Below are 20,738 nucleotides of genomic sequence, written 5' to 3'. Positions count from 1 at the left end.
AATAACATCATGAACTTTTCCTTTCGAGTGCTTTTGCTCCGTGCATGGGAAGAAACCAAAGAAACATCTGCCTAGATAGATTGGGCAAGTTCTTCATCCCCTGGCAACTGATAATTTAAAATATTATTTTATGTTAAAACAGGCATACTATGAAGTACAATTTTTTATTCCACTATGTTTTTAAGATAAAGAATAAGAATTCAAAGCAATCTGTGTTTGCATTGCTTGGCTACCCCTCTAGTTACTGGTATGGATCTACCTGCTTCAACCTAAGGATACTAATCTAGGCATGTTAGACCACAAAGTAGGTATCATGATGCGGTGCTAGACTGGATCAGCAGAAGCACACACTTAGGAAGTTTGGAGCAATTCCAGAGACCAAGACTGAAATCTGTGCAAAGTTGAATAAATATGTTAGGTCTCTTTTCATTCCTTCCCTGCCTCCTTTGTTCCCATAGAACTAAGGCAGAGAATCATTGAGTTTCAGAGTTCAGAGGGATATTTTTAGAACCACCAAGTAAAATTGTATTGCATAAAAATTCCACAGGAGTCTTAAGAAGTGAGTGTCAAGTGTTTTCTGGATTGCTTCAATGAGAGGACACTCATCACTTTGTCAGGGAGCTCTTTCTACTGTCTAAGAATGGGAGTTGCTGAGGAAATGTGCACTTGGTATGAACCCTGGTTTCTAAAGTCCAATAGAAAGAAGGAAAGGCATCCTTAGAAACATATTTATCCTAACTTTTCATTCACTGCTCTGTGCATGAACTTTAGTAGATATTCTTGATTTTAAAGTGGCCAGGAAACTGACTTGGTATGACTCTATGAAGGAAGTCAAATTCAAGCCAGGGAGGAAAGAGCAAATAACATCACAGTGAGTTGTGAAATATCACCCTGTGGGGAAATATGCAGAGCTAGTGATTCTCTCCCAGGACTGGGACTGCAAGTTCTTATTCCACGTTTAGGTCCTATTTAGTTGTTTACTGAAGAATATTTCCTCTTTCCTTGCTTGTCTTCCCTTCTCAGGTTCCAGGATTTGTAGATGGCCCAAAGAGCACTACTATGTCAGGAAGAAACAATTTAAAAATCTATTTTCTTACTCAACCAGATTAAAGAAGCTACAATAAAGATCACAATGGAACACATTATCCATTTGATTCCCTGGAAGGAAGAATGAAAAATATAGGAAAAATAAAAGATAAATACCTCTGGATATTATCTCAGCCACATCCTTTCCTAAATAAATGTCTTATGCCCTAACAAATAAAATGTACTTTTTCATAAATGCTACTTCTGCCAGCTCCTATAGACCCAGCCTGTACTTCCCATCTCTTCAGCATTTGAGGAGTAGGATCATCTTCCCCACTCTCCCCAAAGCTTAGGTGGGTGAGCCCATTGTGGCAAACTTTGCTCCTTACCAGAGCGTGGTATGGACACCTGTGTTTGTGCATGTTAGGGATGGAGGAGAGAGCCATGTGACCCCACTTTTGAGATTCTTCTCCCTAACAGCACAGAGAATAGGGTCACAGGTTCAGGAAGCCCTGATGCAGGCTGTGCTTTTAACTCTCATGGATCTTGAAAAACTGAGGGTTGAGCAGCTGTTTTTGGCAAAAAAAGACTGATCAGGTAGGTCAGGGAAGGGAGCTGGCTTCACAACCCACGTGGCTTCTTCCTCCTCAGAGTGACCATCTCCCCCAATTCAATTTTGTCTCTGTGATAAGGAAGAGCGCCAATAAGTGAAGGAAGAAGATGTGTCCTTCTCAGTTTGCCACCCTACCAAGGGCATCCTGACTCCCTGTAGCTTTCACTGAGTTCTTTGAAAAATTCACTGGGTATTATGGGAGCACATTCCTGATTGACTAATATTCCTCTACTATATTCCTCTGTTGTCCAAACTACCCCCATTTCCTCAAAGTCTTACAACAGTTTAAAAACATCTGAATTCAAAGAAAAATTATCCATATTCTCTGGGATCTCTTATAACAAATCCCACACAATAAAATGCATGTTTAATATTAATGTTTAATTTATCCACTACCAAGTTCAAAAGGGCTAGGCATCAGAATACTAAATGTGGTAGCTCAGATATTTGATTATTATTGGTCTTTATTAGCATGTAAGAAAAGTATTTTTAAGTGAATGTACTAAATTGCCAGATAATTCAAACCAACACTTTAATGGCAGAAAGACATGATTTACAGTTAAAACCAAAGGGAAGAAAACATTAACAAAATTCTTCCACAAATATACCCTGATCTACTCTCCCAAAGCTTCTACATTAATTTATATACTACCGTGAGAACTATCAATTACAGACTTTCTTTTTTTTAATTTGTTCTGTTTAGATATACATGAAAGTAGAGGGTATTTTGATGTATTATACATACATGGAGCATATCTTATTCTGATTGGGATCCTATTCTTGTGGTTGTCCTTAATGTAGAGATTCACTGTGATGTATTCATATATGAACATAGGAAAGTTAAGCCTGATTCATTCCACTGTCTTTTCTATTCCTAAACCCCTTCCATTCCTTTCATTCCCTTTTTCTAATACAATGAGATTTTTCTCTGCCTCCACCCCTCGTTGTGTGTTAGCATCCTCAAATCAGAGAGAACATTCGACTTTTGGTTTTTTTGGGACTGGCTTATTTCACTTATCTTGATAATCTCCAGTTTCATCCATTTACTGGTAGATGCCATAATTTCATTTCTTTTTATGGCTGACTAATATTCCATTGTGTATATATACCATATATTTTTTTATCCTCTCATCTGTTGAAGGGCACATAGGTTGGTCCCATAGCTCAGCTATTGTGAATTATGCTTCTATAAACAATAATGTGCCAGTGTCACTGTAGTATGATGATTTTAACTCCTCTGGATATATACCAAGGAGTGGTATAACCAAGTTAAATGGTGGTTCATTCCTAGTCTTTTTGGTGAATCTTCATACTGCTTTCCAGAGTGATTGTATCAATTTGCAGCAATGTATGAGTATATCTTTTTTTTCTCCATATCCTTGCCAACATTTATTGTTACTTGTAATCTTGATAATTGCCATTCTGACTTGAGTGGGATGGTATCTCAATGTAGTTTTAATTTGCATTTCTCTAATTACTAGAGATGTTGAACATAATTTTTTCATGTATTTGTTGACCATTCATATTTCTTCTTCTATGAAGAATCTGTTTGGTTCCTTTACCCATTTATTGATTGAGTTATTTGGTTTTGTGGTGTTAACTTTTTTTGAGTTCTTTATACATGCTGGAAACTAATGATCATTCTGAGTTGCAGGCGACAAATGTTTTCTCCCATTTCGTAGGCTCTCTCTTCAACTATTATTTCTTTTACTGTGAAGAAACTTTGTACTTTGATGCCATCTCATTTATTGTTCTGGATTTTATTTGTTTCACTTTAAGAGTCTTCTTGAGAAAGTCACTTACTAAACTGACATGATGGAGAGTAGGGCCTACATTTTCTTTTAGTAGGTACAGGAGCTCTGGTCTAATGCCTAGGTCCTTGATCCACTTTGAGTTGAGTTTTGTGTATGGTGAGAGATTGAGAGATAGGAGTTCAATTTATTCTGCTACATATAGATTTGCAGTTTTTCTAGCACCACTTGTTAAAGAGGCTATCTTTTCTTTAATGTATGCTTATGTCTAGGATGAGATAACTGTACTTATGTGGGTTTGTCTCTGTGTATTCTATTCTGTTTCATTGGTCCTCATGTCTGTTTTGGTGCAAATATCATGCGGTTTTTACTACCATAACTGTATAGTATAATTTGAGGTCTGGTATTGTGATACCTCCTGCTTCACTTTTCTTGCTGAGGACTGCTTTGGCTAATCTGAGCCTCCTATTTTTCCAAATGAATTCCATGACTGCTTTTTCTATTTCTATGAAGAACATCATTGGAATTTTAATAGGAATTTCATTAAAGTGCTTTTTATAGTATGATCATTTTGACAGTATTAATTCTGCCTATCCAAGAACATAGGAGATATTTTCATTGTCTAAGGTCTTCTTCAATTCTTTCCTTAATGTTTTGTAATTTTCATTGTAGAGACATTTCACCTCTTTTGCTAGTTTCATTCCCATGTATTTTATTTATTGTTTGAGACTATTGTGAATGGAATAGTTTTCTTAATTTCTTTTTCAGCTTGTTTGTCATTGGTATATAAGAATGCAGTTGATTTATGGGTGTTAATTTTATATCCTGCTACTTTACTGAATTTTTTATGAGTTCTGGAAGCTTTCTGGTGGCATTTTTGGGGTCTTCTAAATATAGAGTCATGTTGTTGGCAAATAGGGATCATTTGAGTTCTTCTTTTCCTATTTGTGTCCCTTTAATTTCTTTTTCTTTTTTTCTTTTTCTTTGTTGCCTAATTGCTCTGGCTAGAGTTTCAAGGACTATGTAAATAGAAGTGGTAAAAGAGGGCATCCCTGTTTTGTTCTTGTTTTTAGAGGGAGTTTTTTTAGTTTTTCTCTGTTTAGAATGACATTGGCTTTGGGTTTAATTGTATAGCTTTTACAAGATCCATGTGAATGATGGTTTTTTCCTCATCTTTTAACCTTCAGTTGGTAGATGTCTGCCTATGTGGTGAGTCTCCTGGAGAGAGCATATTGTTGGGCCTTGATTTTTCATCCAATCTGCCAGTCTATGTCTTTTGATTAATCAATTTAAGCCATTTACATTAAATGTTATTATTGAGACATGATTTTTATTCCCTGTAATATTTATTTATTTATTTTTGGTATTTAATTTGAATTAGTTTCTCCTTTGATTTGACTATTCTTCTAGTGTATTTCCTCCCTTTGCTGGTTTTCAATTTTATTTTTCATGTCTAATTCATGAAATATTTTATTGAGCATGTTTTGTAGTGTAGCCTTTGTTTTGTGAATTCTTTGAATTTTAATTTATCAAGGAAGGTTTTTATTTCATTGTGAATTCTGAAGCTTAATTTTTCTGGGTACTGTATCCTTGACTGACAACTATTTTTCTTTCAGAGTTTGGTATATGTTATGCAAGACCTCCTAGCTTTGAGGGTCTGTGCTGATAAATTAGCCGAGATCTGAATTGGTTTAATTCTAAATGTAGCCTTTAATTTTTCTCTAATAGACTTTAAAGTTATATCCTTTTCCTGTATGTTAGGCATTTTCAGAATAATGTGCCTCGATGTGGGTCTATTATAATTTTGTATATTTGGGGTAATGTTAGCCTCCTGTATTTGATTTTTCCATTTAATTCTTAAGGTCTGGGAAATTTTCTGATATTATTTCATTGAAAAGTTCATGCATTCCTTTGTTTGTATCTCCAAGCCTTCATCTATCCTGAAAAATCTTATATTTGGTCTTTTCATGTTATCCTATGTTTCTTGGAAGCTCTGTTCATGGTCCCTTAACATCTTTTTCCCATGGTCAACTTTATTTTCAAGATTATCTATTTTGTCTTTGTCTCCCTAAAGTCCGTCTTCCAAGTGGTCTAGTCTGTTGGTGATGCTCTTTATTGAACTTTTAACTTGCTTTATTGATTTCTTGACTTTTTTCCCTGAACCTCTCCTTATTGAATTGATCTTTCACTTCCTGTATTGTCTCTGTGATTTCACTCCTTACATCATCCTTTACCTCATGATTAGTTTAACCATGACCTTTCTAAACTCCTTCTCTGACCTTTCTTCCACTGTGGTGTCAATCAATCCTGTTATTAAAGTATTTTGGTTCATTTGAAACTGTTTCCTTCCTTTTTCATGTTGTTTGCATGTCTAGCCATCTAACAGTATGGATCTGAAACAATAGATATTCTACTCTGTGAACTTAAAGTGCTCCTTAAGGTTTCTAGTACCTCACTGGTTAAAGAGAGACAAATAATAACAACTAATGCAAACAGTTTATAGCATTAAACCAAGTAGTTCAATAAATAGTTCAACCAAATAGTCTCTGCTATGATATCTACAGTGTTAATTCTCAAAATAAACAGAAATTATATGATCAGTTACTGCACAGTATAAACAGTAAGTCTGCAAAAGGATTTACAATTTCTATTGGCAAATAGGGAGAGAACAGAAGAGATGTGGGATGATGATTATGAAGGAGGAGGAGAGAAAATAGAAGTAAAACATTAAAGGAAGACTGAAAGAGATAGAGATAGCAATAAAATTTTGCTGTTATCAGAAGAAAAGAGAAAGAAAATCAAGGGAAACAAGTATGAGAAAAATATATAAAATAAAATTAAAAATATAAAACAATAAAAATAAAAGAATACCAAGCAAAACCAAAACATGCTAATCAAACATCCTAGCCCTCAAAAGATTGAGCATGAAAAATATCTGCCTGCAAAAAATGCTTGAAATGAGAAAAAAAGAGACAAATATGTGTATGAATTAGTATCCATGAACAATTCAGCTTACAACTAAACAGAGAAAATAGAATAAAAGGTGTCTGATGAAAAGTTAAAGAATGATTTCCATTGGAGTTCAAAAAATTCTCAGCTTCCCTTCTCAGCAGTGTGAGGTAGATGGGCTGGAGTGTGATATCTGCTCCACCCTCAGGGTGGGGTCGATGGAGTGAGAGGAAATCCTGTAGGCAGAGCTCCTGGAGGTGGGGTTTAGGCCTAAGTAGGCTTCACGTTCTTTGTTTAATGGTGAATCATCTGAAGATTTAAAATCAGCACACCTTCAGGGTCCAGGAGCTGCTGGTCCATGCTGGGAGACTATATCTCAGGAATCTCCCCTGGGTTCCACTTATGCAGCTCAAGATCCAATCTGTTGTCCCCTCTGTCACCCACAGATCTCATGCTTGCTGGTCTCTTGGTTTCATTCTCCAAAATCAGTCTCTCCCACTCCTGCCCTTTTGAAATCTCATCTGGGCACATCTTTCCCACTGGTCCTGTGAGCCACCAGACTCAAGGGGGAGGGAGGAGTGGGGTGGGGTTTTCCATGACCCAGATTCCCCTGTGTAAACCCCCCTCTGTGTCTGATTTTCTCCTGATCATTTAGGTGTGTTCTATGTCATTCAGTGTGGGGTTGCCAGGCCTGTGTTTTGGGCCCAACTAGGGTTTGCCAGGAATCAGCTCCTATGGCTGCTGGCCCCTGTGGTGTGGCTGCAGAATGGCTCCTTCCTATATCCTCTGCTCACAGGCAGAAGATATATGGCTACTTTCACACACAAGGATTAGTGCAGCACTCCTTTCAGGTTAGTCCATCAGTGTCTGATCTGTGATCTCTCCTTATCCAGACGTGCCATAGTCCTCCTAAAAGTTTGGGTTCCTTTAATTCCTTATCCCTTCACTTTGCTCATGGGGGGCCTCTTCAGCTGGTGGCAGTGGCAGCTATGTTGGCACAGGGCATTTCTACTTTATTTTTGTTAGTTAGATGTAAAGGGGGGCAGTTTTGGTTCGTCGATAACTCCCAGAAAAGACGCTCCGCAGATACAGGTCTCACACGAGGAACTTTTATTCAAGTGGACAAAACGTGTCCGCTCAGGGGAAAGGGGAAAGGGAAAAGAGAGAGGAAGAAGATGGCGCAGGGTTCCTTGTATTGAAATTTCGTGGACTGGGAGGAACCAATCACAGAGGAGAATTATTACAGACTGACTGATGGACCAATGACATATTGGAATGTAATGTAGGCGGGGGCAGGAAGGTTATGGCGACCTAAGCTGGAAATTCCTGTAACGGGAGAGGCGGGCTTAACACAGATTGACAGGTGATGCCTTTAGCGGGAGAGAAAAAGGTGGCTTTATACCTAACAATTTTATTATATCTAAACTCCTGAGTCCCCAGTCTGCATTGAATGTTGAGTAGTAATTCCCAGGAAAGTTCCCCCTTTTTTTTCTCCCACTTTGCCAAGAAGCTGCCTATCTCTTTTCTTGGTTTCATCCCACGGAGCGGTCAGGGAAGGGACCTCCTCTATTCTGTCATCTTGATTCCCCTCTCAATTACAAACTTTCTTTCTCAACTGAAACCACTTTTAAGCTATAGTGAAGTTACCTCAAGGGACTAGGATATAGTTTAAAATATTTCCTCTAATACTAAAAGGAATGTTGAAGACATTTAAAAACACAAACACAACACAGTGATTCTAGAATTACCCTTAATTTTAATAAGTCAACTGCCTGTAACTTTAAAATATTCTAGGACATTATTTCAAAGTGATTAAAACATTTCATTCAATTAAGCAATTCTTTTCTCTTATCAAGGGAAGAACTCCTGAAAAGATTTTATTTGTATTTTATAATTTCTTTTCATTATATACACCACTCTAATATACCATCACCCCCCCCCCCATTTAATGCATAGTAACTGAAAATCTACAAAAAAAAGAACATGGTGTGTATGAAAGCCATCCATATTTGGGGATCCACAGTTTGACAGTTTCTGCTCATTAGTCCCTAAAGTGAAGGCTTGTTGTGAATGTGTTCCATTCTGGTGATGTGCATGAAGTCCTAGTCAAAACCCTCCTCATTAGAGAAACCTAGAAGGGAAATAATTATACTCATACAATAGCAGAGGAAACCCTACTGACTCAAACCTTCTTAAACATGGCTGGACAACCAAGGATAAGGAGAAATGTGAAAATACAGTAGCATTAAAGAGAATTTTTAAAACTGACTTAAAAAGCCAGATATAATAATCTGAACCATAAACTTTACATATAATGAATTCAATCATTATAACAGCTGAATAAAGTAAGTATTGTTTTACTCCACTTTACAGATGAAGAAATTAAGGCACAGCTTCCCTTTTCTTCACACTCCTGCTCAAACTGTGGCCCAGAACCATGGATCAGGGAACCACTATCTCTAGGGGCCCTAGTACCTTTTCCAGAGCTTCATTCCCAGCAGGTGCCCAGGCCTTCAATCCCAAGCAGCCCAGATTCTCTGGGAGAAAAGATGTCGCTTTCATGTTGAGCATGGCACAGAACTGTTCTAGAACTTCAGGTGGCATTCAAACTTTTCAACTTCAAAACTGGAAGTACGAGAGCTAGTAAGATAATGAAAGCAAAGTTCATAATACATTAGATATAATTAAGAATCGAGTAATTATCAGAGAGAAACAGTCATTTCTACAACTAAAAAGAAAAACCCTTCAAAATGCATAATGATATAAAAAGATTTTTATCATCTACTCCTGATTTTGTTAAAGAACTCTGAGAAATGATGGAAACAACTGAAAATTCAGTACACACTTCAAAGAAAGATAGAGGGTGATATGTGAAAAGCTTAATGAGGATTCCCCCCACCAAAAAAAAATACTTATAATGAGTTAAGAGTTGTATGCAGAAAAACTGATACATGGGTTTTGGATCATCTGGAAACCCAGTTTTCAAGAAATGCTAAGCAAAGTTCCTGTATACAGAGGACTACCAAGAAAATGATAGAGTTTGAAAACTCCCTTTGGCAAACAGAATGATATTAAGGATTGGATAATTATGATCACCAGAACTTTGTAAAAGTGAGAAGCAAACATAAAGAAGGCCAGTATGTATGAGGGAAGTTTTGGAACACTATCCTGGAAAAGCAGAGGATGAAATGGAACAGTAAGAGAATATGAACCCAAATGCTGACTCTGGAAGAAAGAGAAAAAAATTTAAAAACAGCAAAAAGAAGAAAAATTTTCAAGTCAAAGATAAAGACACTTGTAACTATGCACCTTCATAATAAACAAGAATATGATCAAAAAAATTGAATAAAGAAAGACAAATTAGCAGTTTAGGCTTTGAAACAAAAAGAAAGGAAAACATGTATAGCAGTTTCCCCTTATCCAAGGTTTCACTTTCCATGTCTTTAGTTCTGTGCAGTCAATTGTGGCCAAAAATTATTAAATGAAAAATTCCAGAAATAAGCAACTGAATAATGGAAATCTCATGTTGGCCTACTCCATGCCACCCTGGATGTGAAGCACCACTTGTTCAGTATATCCTCACTGTACCTGCTACCTTCTCATTAGACACTTAGTATCCATCTCAGTTATTAGATCAACAGTATTGGTATCGTTGTGCTCCTATTAATGTAACCCTTGTTTCACTTAATAATAGTGCAAAAGTAGTGATGATGACAATTTGATTTTGACAAAAAAAAAGCTATAAAATGCTTACTTTAAGTGAAAAGGTGAATGTTCTTGACTGAATACATAAAGAAAACATTTTACCTTGCTAAAAAAACCTATTTGATTATTAGTTATTGTTAATGTCTTTCTATACTTGTTTTATAAATCAAAGTCTATCATATATATTAGGAGGAAAACAGTATATTTAGGGTTCACCACTGTAAGCCAATGAAATGTGCTATATTTAAAAGGAGGTAAAATAAAAGGAAGAGAAAATCATCAGAAAGAGCATCAATGCCAATTTAAAATGAAATAACCATCAAAAAATTATACCCAGAAGAAGAAAGAACTGAATTTTTGGGGTTCAAAAAGGAAATAAAAAGCAGAAAAATAAGAAAATGAAAAACTGCTATGTAGGAAATTTGCAGGTTTCAACAAAGAAGTTTAGATAAACAAATTGAAAATTCCAGATAGATAGGCAAAGAAAGATGAAAGGCAGAATAATAAATGAGACTGACAAAATCAAAAGACTGAAGACAACATTAGCAGAGATGCCTCTAGGCTCTACCAAAAGATGGGAGACACTGGAGATTGAACCAGGAAGTTCTGGGACTCTTCTGCATACCCCACACAGGGATGTGCTAACCTGGAGACAAGAGCATAAAGAATAAGATGATAAAATTGGTATTTTGTTGATGAGAATGCTGGCGTATTCAATTATTCTTGGAGCTATAGTGACTAACCATGTTCCTTAAATATCACTAACCTACTCATGTTTATTATTGTGGTGTTCTATGAGCTGACATTTCCATGCTTGTTTTATTTTAGTATTTCCTATTTATGCTGAGAGTATTTAATGTGTATGTTGTCTCTTACTGACATCAAAGTTATTTAAATTTAAAAGTTTATTGTACACACATAATTTCATTTAAACTCATAGAACATTTTAAAGATATTTATTTTTCTCATGTTATAAAAAATCGAGGGGCTGGGGAGATAGCTTCATCGGTAGAGTGCTTGCCTTGCAAACACAAGGCCCTGGGTTCGATCCCCAGCACCACACAAAAAAAAAATAATTGAGGTAATCAGAGTTGATATTTTTTAAACCAAAAAGTTGCAACTGATAGACCTTAGAAGTAAGTTAGTTTGAGTAATAAAAGTGTGAAAGTTTTTTCAGTTATAAATTCATACATTTGGTAAATTTAAAAAATTAATAATTTTACATTTTTGTGCAATAACTGAATTGTATGTGTTTGAAGCAAAAAAAAAATGAAGAAAGAAATGATAAAGCAAAAAGCAAAACTAAACTAAAAACAAAAAAGGGAGGGAGCTGGAGGCAGGGTGGGGATGAAGAAATAAGAAAAGAAGATGTTAAGGTGGGAAAATACATTTTTCTTCTGCCTATCTTATTTCCTGGCTGGAGATCCTGTAACCAAGATAGATTAGCAAGAGAAGAGCAAACAAATTTATTTCATATCAATTTCATGTGATATGGGTGCTTTCATGAAAAAATGAAGAACAAAAGAAGCAGTTACACGGAAGGCTTTTTAGAACAGTTTCGATGAAAAGCAGCAGATGGGTGGAGAAACATGGTATGCAAATAGTGTGAGGTGAGCGAGGTGAACTGGGGGACTTGGCAAGTCCTCTTTGCTACAGTTCTGTGTGTGTCCCTTCATCTTCAGAAGGAAGGATGCATCTTTCCTCCAAGTACAGGAGGGCACCTCTTACCACATAGGGTCTTATGACCTGCATTTGGGAAAGACCAGAAATCCTTCATTTATGATCTGCTTCAAGGGAAAAGGGCAAGGGAAGATCAGAGAAAACTTCCTGCTGTTTCCCTCCACTTGCCTCCCCTCCATTCCCCATCCCTCCCCTTTCCTTCACAGTGCCCAGGACTGAACTCAGGGCCTCACACCTTGGGGAAAATCCTCTACCACTGAGTCACATCCTCAGCTCTTGATTTTACCCTTTTCTTAATCAGTACTCCTAGATGTTTTAGTTTGGGGTTCTGCGTCCTGAACTCCATCAAAGTAGGTCTCAGACAAGTTTCCCAAGCTCACAAAGCCATAGCAGAGTTGAGACTCAAAGCTGGGCTGTCTGGTTCCAGGCCCACCATCTTAACTTTGCTTACTGCCTCCTGATAGAAGAAAACTTTGAAAATCTAATATTCTCATGGGTGTCTGAGGAAGTTTTATGGCCTAAATGAAGAATAAGTTGCTTAGGAAAGGAATCAACATAGACCAATAAAGAGCTCTTACAGGTTAAAAATGTGAATGAGCAGAATAGAACAATGGAAGAACCAGAAGACAATTTCCCAAAGTTGGCAAGGAATTTGGTTTATCCATCTCTACAGGTCTGCAGTGATTGCTGACTCTATTAGCGACAGGCACTATTCCTAAGGGAATGGAGTCAGGTCACTGTTTTTGCTGCTGTTTTTACAAAGGGGCCTGTGCTGGCAGCTGCCTTTGGTCCCTCATGCCTGACAACCACACAACCCGACAGTATCTTGCCTTCTGCCCCACAACATCTTTTGCCTCTGACCTGGGGGATTCTTTATTGTTGCTGAGGACCTTTTTGCACCAATCAATATGCAGCCAACAAGTGTGCAGAAGTTACCCATGGGGTAATCTTTAACCTAAAGCATTTCTAAAAGGAAATGGGACTGGGCAAATTATGTTCCTTTCCCCTTCAGAAGAACTCTGGAGAGGCACAGTTTTACACTTCCTTTCTGTCAATGCCCTGCAAGACCTAACAATCATGTTTTCATGAAGATATGACTTCTCATAATTCTTTTCCTTCTTCTTTGCTTTACACTCCCTTTTTCTCACTCCTATTTCTCTTTCACTATATGAATCTCCCTCCAAAAGCTTTTACCTCAGGTGATGTTTGCTGGAAACCAAGTCTAAGACAACTACTTCAGGTTGGAAGGGCTCACTGTGTACCCAGGAACTAAATGGAAAAGGCCCATTCTTAGACAAAGCAGCATCAAATTTCAATCACCAAATAAAGACAAGAGGGTCAACGAAGGATTTACAAAGTAAATATAGTCAGTCTGACATCAGCATCCTTAAGTTTATGATCAGTCAAACTCAGAATCAAGAGTTAAAGTAAAACTAAACAAAAAATTCAGATGTATAAAGAATCAGACTATTTGCCTTATACACAGCATTTGAAACCAAATTTGCCTGGAGAGTGTATTCCAGGAAAACAAGGGCATATCCAAGGAAAAAAAAAAACTGCAAACAGGACAGGGAGACAGTGATGTCAACCTGGAAGGGAAACTCTAAGATAACATCCTTACAGAAGCTAAAGACAAAACTGGCCAGATTGGCTAGGAGAATGGTGTGGGGGTAAAAGTCTTCATGGAAGACTGATGAAGAATCTGAAAATGACAAGGAAACCATAAAAGCAAATGACAAGACAAAAGAAAGGAAACATTTTAGGTAAAACATCATTAGAAATTTTGGGCAAAAATATATAAGTAATTCATTATTTAAGAATGATGAAATTACAATGTTGCATAACTCTAAGTAATTGGGGAGTACAAGAAAATGTAAAAAAGGAAATCCATTTGATCTTGATGCTCAGAATCATCCAGTAGTGGAGAGAGTTGTGAATTTGAGGAGGAAGTGTTATTTCAGCTCACCGTTTGACCACATGGTATACAATATTTTCAATGTAATAATAATGTAAATACTGTTTATAATAGTAATAGCAATACTATTTTTTTGTATCTGTCTTTTTGTGTGACTGTCTATATGAAGCAAAATATTTGGTTGTGGTAGAAAGGGAAAAATGATGATGAAGTTTAAGTAATTGATGAAAGGTAGGTGATGCAAAGGTGGGAATATACTATTAGCTGAGGAAATGGGGAGTTTAGAAATACTGTTAAACGTCAAAAAAAAAAGAGTTGTGATTTAATTTGTTATTAGTTAAAGCTACGAAGACAACAGAAAAATGATACCAATTGTAAATATTAGAAGGGAAATAGGGAATAGGGAATGGATGTGTTATGTGAGCTGTACTCTCTCACCTTTCATGTTGTGAGGTCAGTGAACATTGCCTAAGTCCATTATTGCACTTTTGACTAGGGTTAGGGTTAGGGTTAGGGAGGAGTATAAGCACATGAAGCTTATACTGAAGGAGATTAAGCACACTAAATGAACACAGCAGTGCTTACAAGAGGGTGCTTCTGATGTGTGGGGCTCTGGGTAGAGAAGACTTAAGCAAGACAGCACAGAAATTTTTTTTCATAAACTTTCTGAAATCTTATTTGTTTCCTATGCATGTCTCACTTTTATAAACAAATGTAAATATATTATAAATGTTATCAGCATGCAAATTAAACAAGAATTGACTGAACTACCTAAAGATTGAATGTAATGATACCTAGGGATAAGACCCAAAGGAGTATTAAAAGGTCCATGTGACAGAAAGGGCTCAAAGAGGTAAGAAAGGGAGGCAGGAGAGCAAAACAGGAAGGTGTGATAAGGAAGAGGAGGAGGGGAAGAGGATGTGCTCAAGTGTATTAAACTGTGCTGCAGTAGGGAGGGAGCAGCTGAAAGCCAGAGGCCATGAAAGCTTGCACTCCAGAGCCCAGTGGCCAGATCCTCAGAAATAAACTCTGTCCTCTGCAGTGGCAGAAGGCTGGGGCAGTGTCTATAATTATAGTTAGGTGGACACCTGGCATGATTTGCAGAAGTTCCTGTCTGAAAGCTTCTAATTCCTCTGTGAAGGAAGAGGCCCTCCATTGAAAGAGAAGAAATAAGTGGACTAGAGCTAGTTTTATTGTGTGATTCTTTTTCACTACTAAGCACGGAGGGCAGAGGCAAGACAAGCAGAGAGCTGGATTCAGCCAAGATTGGATTTGCCAGGTAGGTGCAAAAGTTAAGTAGATATTTTCTAGAAACACAAGGAAAGAAGGCAGAGGAAAGGCAGTCAGCAAAAGGTGAATTTGTTAAAAGCCAATTCTGTAAATAATGAAAAGAATTTCAATTATGTAATGAGCAAACTTTTTTATTTTTACTGCAAAACAACACACAAAAGGGTTGTATGGTACAGTTCAAATAACTAACACAGTACAAGTTGTATTTATTTTCAGGATTTATTAACTTAACTCAGGCTAGAGGAGAGCCCCAAATGCCCCATGCTAAAGCTGAGGCAATTGAGATTCCTGAACATAGGGATTCTCTCCCACCCAAACTCAGTCTGAGTGGAAATTAGAGAAGCATCCTAGAAAAATAGGGTAGGCATAAACAGATGAGTCCACTTAGTGAAGAAGCCTCATGTTTAGCTGACAATTAAGATGGGAAACTTGATTGCAAAGTGCTATCACCCCACTAAGATGGGAAAGATACATAAGAGCATGGATTATTCTGGGTAAAGCTTGAGATTCCTGGAAGCAGACAACTGGGCACTGTGCACACCTAGACTCAGCTCTGCTCAGCTTTTCCAGAATGGCCATTTAGCAACTCAGGTCCCTTCTATAGGCACAGGACAAGGATAATGGTACTGGATCACTCAGGTAGTGGTGAACTATGATCTGAGGTCACTATCATTTTGCATTGATTCCAAAAGTTGCTTTTGATTGAGGTTCTCCAAGAAGATCTGACAGTCTGAAGTCTGTGGTATGAAAAGAAAGAACTGCCCACATGTTGGGGGATACAAGGAGGTTGGGCTGTAAGGTGGTGACCACTATCTGCCATACATAGAAGAAATAGACCTAACCAAAACCTGTTTAGTATTGAAAAATAATTCTGACCTCTGTACTGCTGCTGCCAGAAAGCTCAGGAACAGTACTTAAGGATGCACTGACACATACTTTTTGTGCTGGAGGTGGAGCTGAGATGAGAAGGGGATAAGTTTTGTGTGACTCTGGACTGACAGAACCCCCAGCGGAGACTGTACCACAGCTTCAATTTCGTACTTGGCAGCTACTAAGATAATGGCTTAGCTGTGGACTGTGTCTTTGCTCCTTTGAATTGCCAGCCTCATACAGAGATATTTATTCCTTTGTTTGCTCCTTTGTTAATTTGTTCACTTGATCATGTGTTTAGGATTTTTATGTGCCATGCAATGTGCTAGATAAAAAAGATGCAATATTTAATAAATACAAGGCCCTTATTCATGAAAGCCTGTGTTCTACTTAGTTTTATCTGAATCCCAGAACACTTGATCTGTATCTCCCTTGAGATTATTTCTTCTCCCTTTGAAGCATACTAATTTACTTAAATGTCATCTCTTGCCTTAGAATTTTTGGCCAGAATTTGCAAAATGACCATGGTGAGTAGATTTGATATACACATGTTTTTTCTTTTTCCTTTGGAAAGAACTTTAAAAAATAAAAAAAAAGACTAAACGAACTACAATTAGTTATTACATATAAAAAGAAGTTCTTACATAACAATTCAGATGTCTTACTTCTTTTAAAATATCAAAAGATCTGCAACTGGGTGTGAGTTCTCTTATCCAGATGATCTTAGTAGAAGCTATTCGTTTCAGACAAACATGATCTTTCTAGTACACCTATGTTAGTTAGCTTTCCATAGTTATCATAAATACTCAAGAAAAATCAACTTAAAAAGAGGAAAGGTTTGCTTGGGCTCCGAGTTTGGGAGGTTTCAGTCCCTGGTCTGTTGGCCTGTTACTTTTGGACTTGTGGCAAGGTGGTACATGAAGGTGGGGAAAGCATGATGAAGCAAGCTGATCACCTCCTGACAGCTGGGGCCACAAGAGAGACAGGAAGCAGCAAGGGTCTTGATATCCCCCAAGGGGAGTGACCAAAAACTTCTCACTGGGCTCCAACTTTTAATAATTACACTATCTCCCAATAGTGCCACAGGTTGGGAGCCAAACTTTCAACACCCAGGCCTTTGGGACTGTATCCAAACCATTGGTTCCCACCTAATGGTGTTGCCCATCTAGGATGCTTTTGTTGTCTCTGGAAGTCTTAAGACTGGTTAGGAGAATATGATTGCAGAGTAAATGTGAATCAGTAAGAACATGGACTATTCCCAGTTGTGGTGGGGAATAAATGAGAAGGGAGGGATACAAGAGAGAACATGTAAAGAAGATTTTTCAAGATTTAGTGAAGAATGGGTCGTGGCCTGACAAGGATAGCAGTTATGACCTGCCTGGTCAGGAGAATGTGGAATTTTTGTAGGAGGTGTGGTTGGTAGCTAGCCAGATGGAGCATACTTCCCTAGATGCTTTGAGAGTTGGCTGACAGTGACTCACAATGGCCCCTTCTCCTGAAAATTATCGCCCACTGAAAGAATGGGAGCAAAAACATGGTGGAGATTGTACACAGCACATGCCAAAGAGACAGGCATCCACAGTCAGTGACTGACTGACACAAAGTACAAAAGGCAATCCTTGTCTAAGGGTGGGGCCAGCTCAGTGGCACAGTTTATGTTCCAGAGCTGCCAGTGGAATCAGGCTAAAGCTGGACTCCAGTGGGGATCATAGCCTTGTTTAGCTTTTTCCCCTGCCCTTGCTTGCTGACCTTGTTCCTTTTATCCTGAGCACTCTCTCAATAAATCATGCACCATTGTGTCTCAATAAATCACATACTTCTTGGGAACCTAACTTTAGATAGTGTTATAACAGAATTAGGTAGTTTAAAACTCGAGCAATGGTTAATGGAGGGGAGACAAGATCTGGGAGCTCCTCCCGGTAGGCTTCCTTTGATGATCATTATTTTATCTCTAGTTCAGTAGCACAGAGCCTGGCATACAGAAAGTGTGCAGAAAATTGTATTTTCTTTGTCAAATGAATTTGATTTGGAGACTATTGATTGTGAGGAAATAGCAAGACATGCAGCATAGACGAACATGGGTGCAGGAAAATGACTGAGAATGATGTCTTTCCCAGGGAAGGGAACAATTCAAGGAAGAGGCAGTAATTAGTGTCGAGTGCAAATAAATCTTGAGTCTTTTTAATGTAAAGCAGCCACCATATGTCTTCACCTCAATTAGGTACATAACTCTAATTACTTTCAATCAATGAGTTACGATCTTTTAGTAATGTTTAGGCAAAATTCCAATTAGTGAGTTTTGCTCACTGCTAGTAAGTGTGGTGAAAAAGAAGAACATTAGGTTGGAGAAGTATTTATAGACTTTGCTTGTCTTCTGTATTCTCTTGCCAAATGATTAAATGATCTACCTGTGATTCTCTTAGAATAAGGAAGTGTGGTAAATAAATAAAATAATCGAGTTTTTATTGTACCTACAGAAGAGATTTATGTTTATCTCTCTTCATTAAATTGATTATATTTTCCAAAAACTAGAAATTGAATAAGCAGACATAAGTATTCAGGTATTCCAAAGGTCACGTTACTTATCTTTTCAAATACAGGCCTTCATTATCCCAAGGAAGGTGGTTTTGAATGCTTTAAACCTTGGTTGTCTAATTTCATCCCATAAACTGTAATTATAGCTCTTTATAGCATGCTAAATAATTCCTCCTCCTACTGGATGTTTATACCTTTCAAATATTTATGGGCTGTCATCATTCCTTAGTCATCTCTTCACAAAGTTGCACATATTTTGCTCCTATAATATTTTTCATAAATCAGTTTCCTTAATACTAAGCTGCTTTTCTTAGTTCTCTATTCAATTTGTCTCCATCTTCTGATACAGTGCTAATCAAAGTAAATGAGATATTTCAGGCGCAATTTATCCTAAGGTTGTTTGAAAGGGCTTAAAATTTCCTCATTCTGGTTAGAATCCCTCATTTATATGTAGCTCAGAATAGTGCTGAATTTATTGGTATTTTTGGCATTTTACTTTGAAAATTCATAACTAATTTCCCATGTAATGGCATTCAAAAATCTCTAAGTCATTACTGTTTCTTCAGCATCATGGAATATGTGGGAATTAAATGAGTTCAGAATATATTTCTGTGATTTGTTTCTTTTTATGCAATATTTAAACCATACTTCCATGTTATTTACATCCATAAACTATTATTTTTCAGCCTCCTTCCAAATCAGTAATATTTGGAAACTTAAAAGATACTATTTTCACTCTCAGATAGTTCAGAGATATTGTTTCCTGGAAATTAATTTCCAACAAATTTTCAGTTGGTCAGGTTACATCATTATTATGACAGTTTGTTAAGATGATTCCTTTATTATTATGTATTGAGCATCTCACTGATATCTCTACTATGTATAAACCCCAAGTGTCACAGATGTTGCATACAAACGTATGCAATGTTCAATGTTTTCTTCCTCAAATAAGATTCCTCAACAAGTAAGTTCTGCATTTATATACGATGGTTTAAAATATTTTCACATCTCTTCTTAATTTAAAAGCCTCATTTGACTCACTGGTGCCATAAAAGATAATAGAGCAGGTCTGACCTCTGAGGTCCCACTCAATCTGACCCCACTCCATCTCGCTAGCCTTGGCTATTTTCACTCAGCCCCACGATGTCTAGGCTCCATTGCATGATTTTTTGTTGTCTGTGAAGCTATTTGAAGGATCCCCACAGAATTAATTGTTCCCTCCTCTCAGTTCTTACTGTTTAATTTGTACCTTTATGATAGCACTTGTTTCACTCCAAGACTTACTGTTATTTGTACATCATTGTCTCCCACTCATCATTATGTGAGTTTGTTTTCTACCTGCCTAGTGCCACACAAGAGTGATATTTAATTACTAACTGCTGAGCAGTAGCAACTAAGGACTTTAGATAGGATTTGGGGTGAGAGTCCAGTCAGAAACTAGGAGACTAATCCTGATGCTGCATTGGCAGAGCAAGCACATGGCCTTACTTAGATTGTTTATTTGGGATAGCTTTGAGAGAATTGAGAGAGATCACAAAGGAAATCAAAAGAGGATAAAGTGAAGATAGGCCTAGAATAACCTTTGATGCACAAAGGTCACTTCATCAGTGATTGAAATCAGCATCCGGGGCTCTTGTTTTCATTCATGCTGTTGTTCCCATGGTTCATTACTCTATTTTTCTCTGAGTGTTTCTCTTAGTGTTCACTTACTGATTCATGTACACATCAGACAGAGAAGATGACTGCTTTTACTTTGATGGAATCTATTTGAGAGAAAAAAACACCTTTTCCCACTCCATCCCATATCAATCAGAGTCCACTCAGAAAAATAGGAACTACTCTAGGTATTTTAAACAGAGGGGATTTCATACAAGGAATTGATTTCAAAAGCATTGGAAGCCTGAAGAAGCAAAAGGTGTACAATGCAGAACCAGTGACCACTAGAATTTCTTACCAGTCCTGGCTAGAACATGAGGGTGCTCACAGCAGACCCTACTAGATGACATGTGTCCATCTTGCTGTCAGAGTTTCTGCAGCAGTGTGAGCTTGGAGGGTGCAGCTGGCTGGCTTCATTGCTCCTTTTCTGCTGTGGGGACTGGGGATGGTGTTGGAGCCAGAGAAAATCACTGAAGCCTGAGGCTGCCTACTGCTGTCAGAAGCAGTTAGAATTAAAAAAAAAAAAACAATGAATTTTTCCTTTTCTTTCATCTTTCCAATATCCTGCTATTGCCTCTTTGTGGAAGACTCCTTATTCAGAAGTCATTTGGTTGAGATATTTGGGAAATACAATTTTCAGTGTTTTAGCCCCAGAGCATGAAAAGGATAGAAAGGGAACTGAGAAAAAAATGGGCAAATGAATGTCATATACTCTATTCCACCAAATCTTTGGCATAATTCCAATATT

Source organism: Sciurus carolinensis, chromosome 7 (assembly GCF_902686445.1).
Source record: "Sciurus carolinensis chromosome 7, mSciCar1.2, whole genome shotgun sequence".
Taxonomy (NCBI): domain Eukaryota; kingdom Metazoa; phylum Chordata; class Mammalia; order Rodentia; family Sciuridae; genus Sciurus; species Sciurus carolinensis.
The sequence above is the reverse complement of the archived record's forward strand: the minus strand, read 5'-3'. Positions refer to the sequence as shown.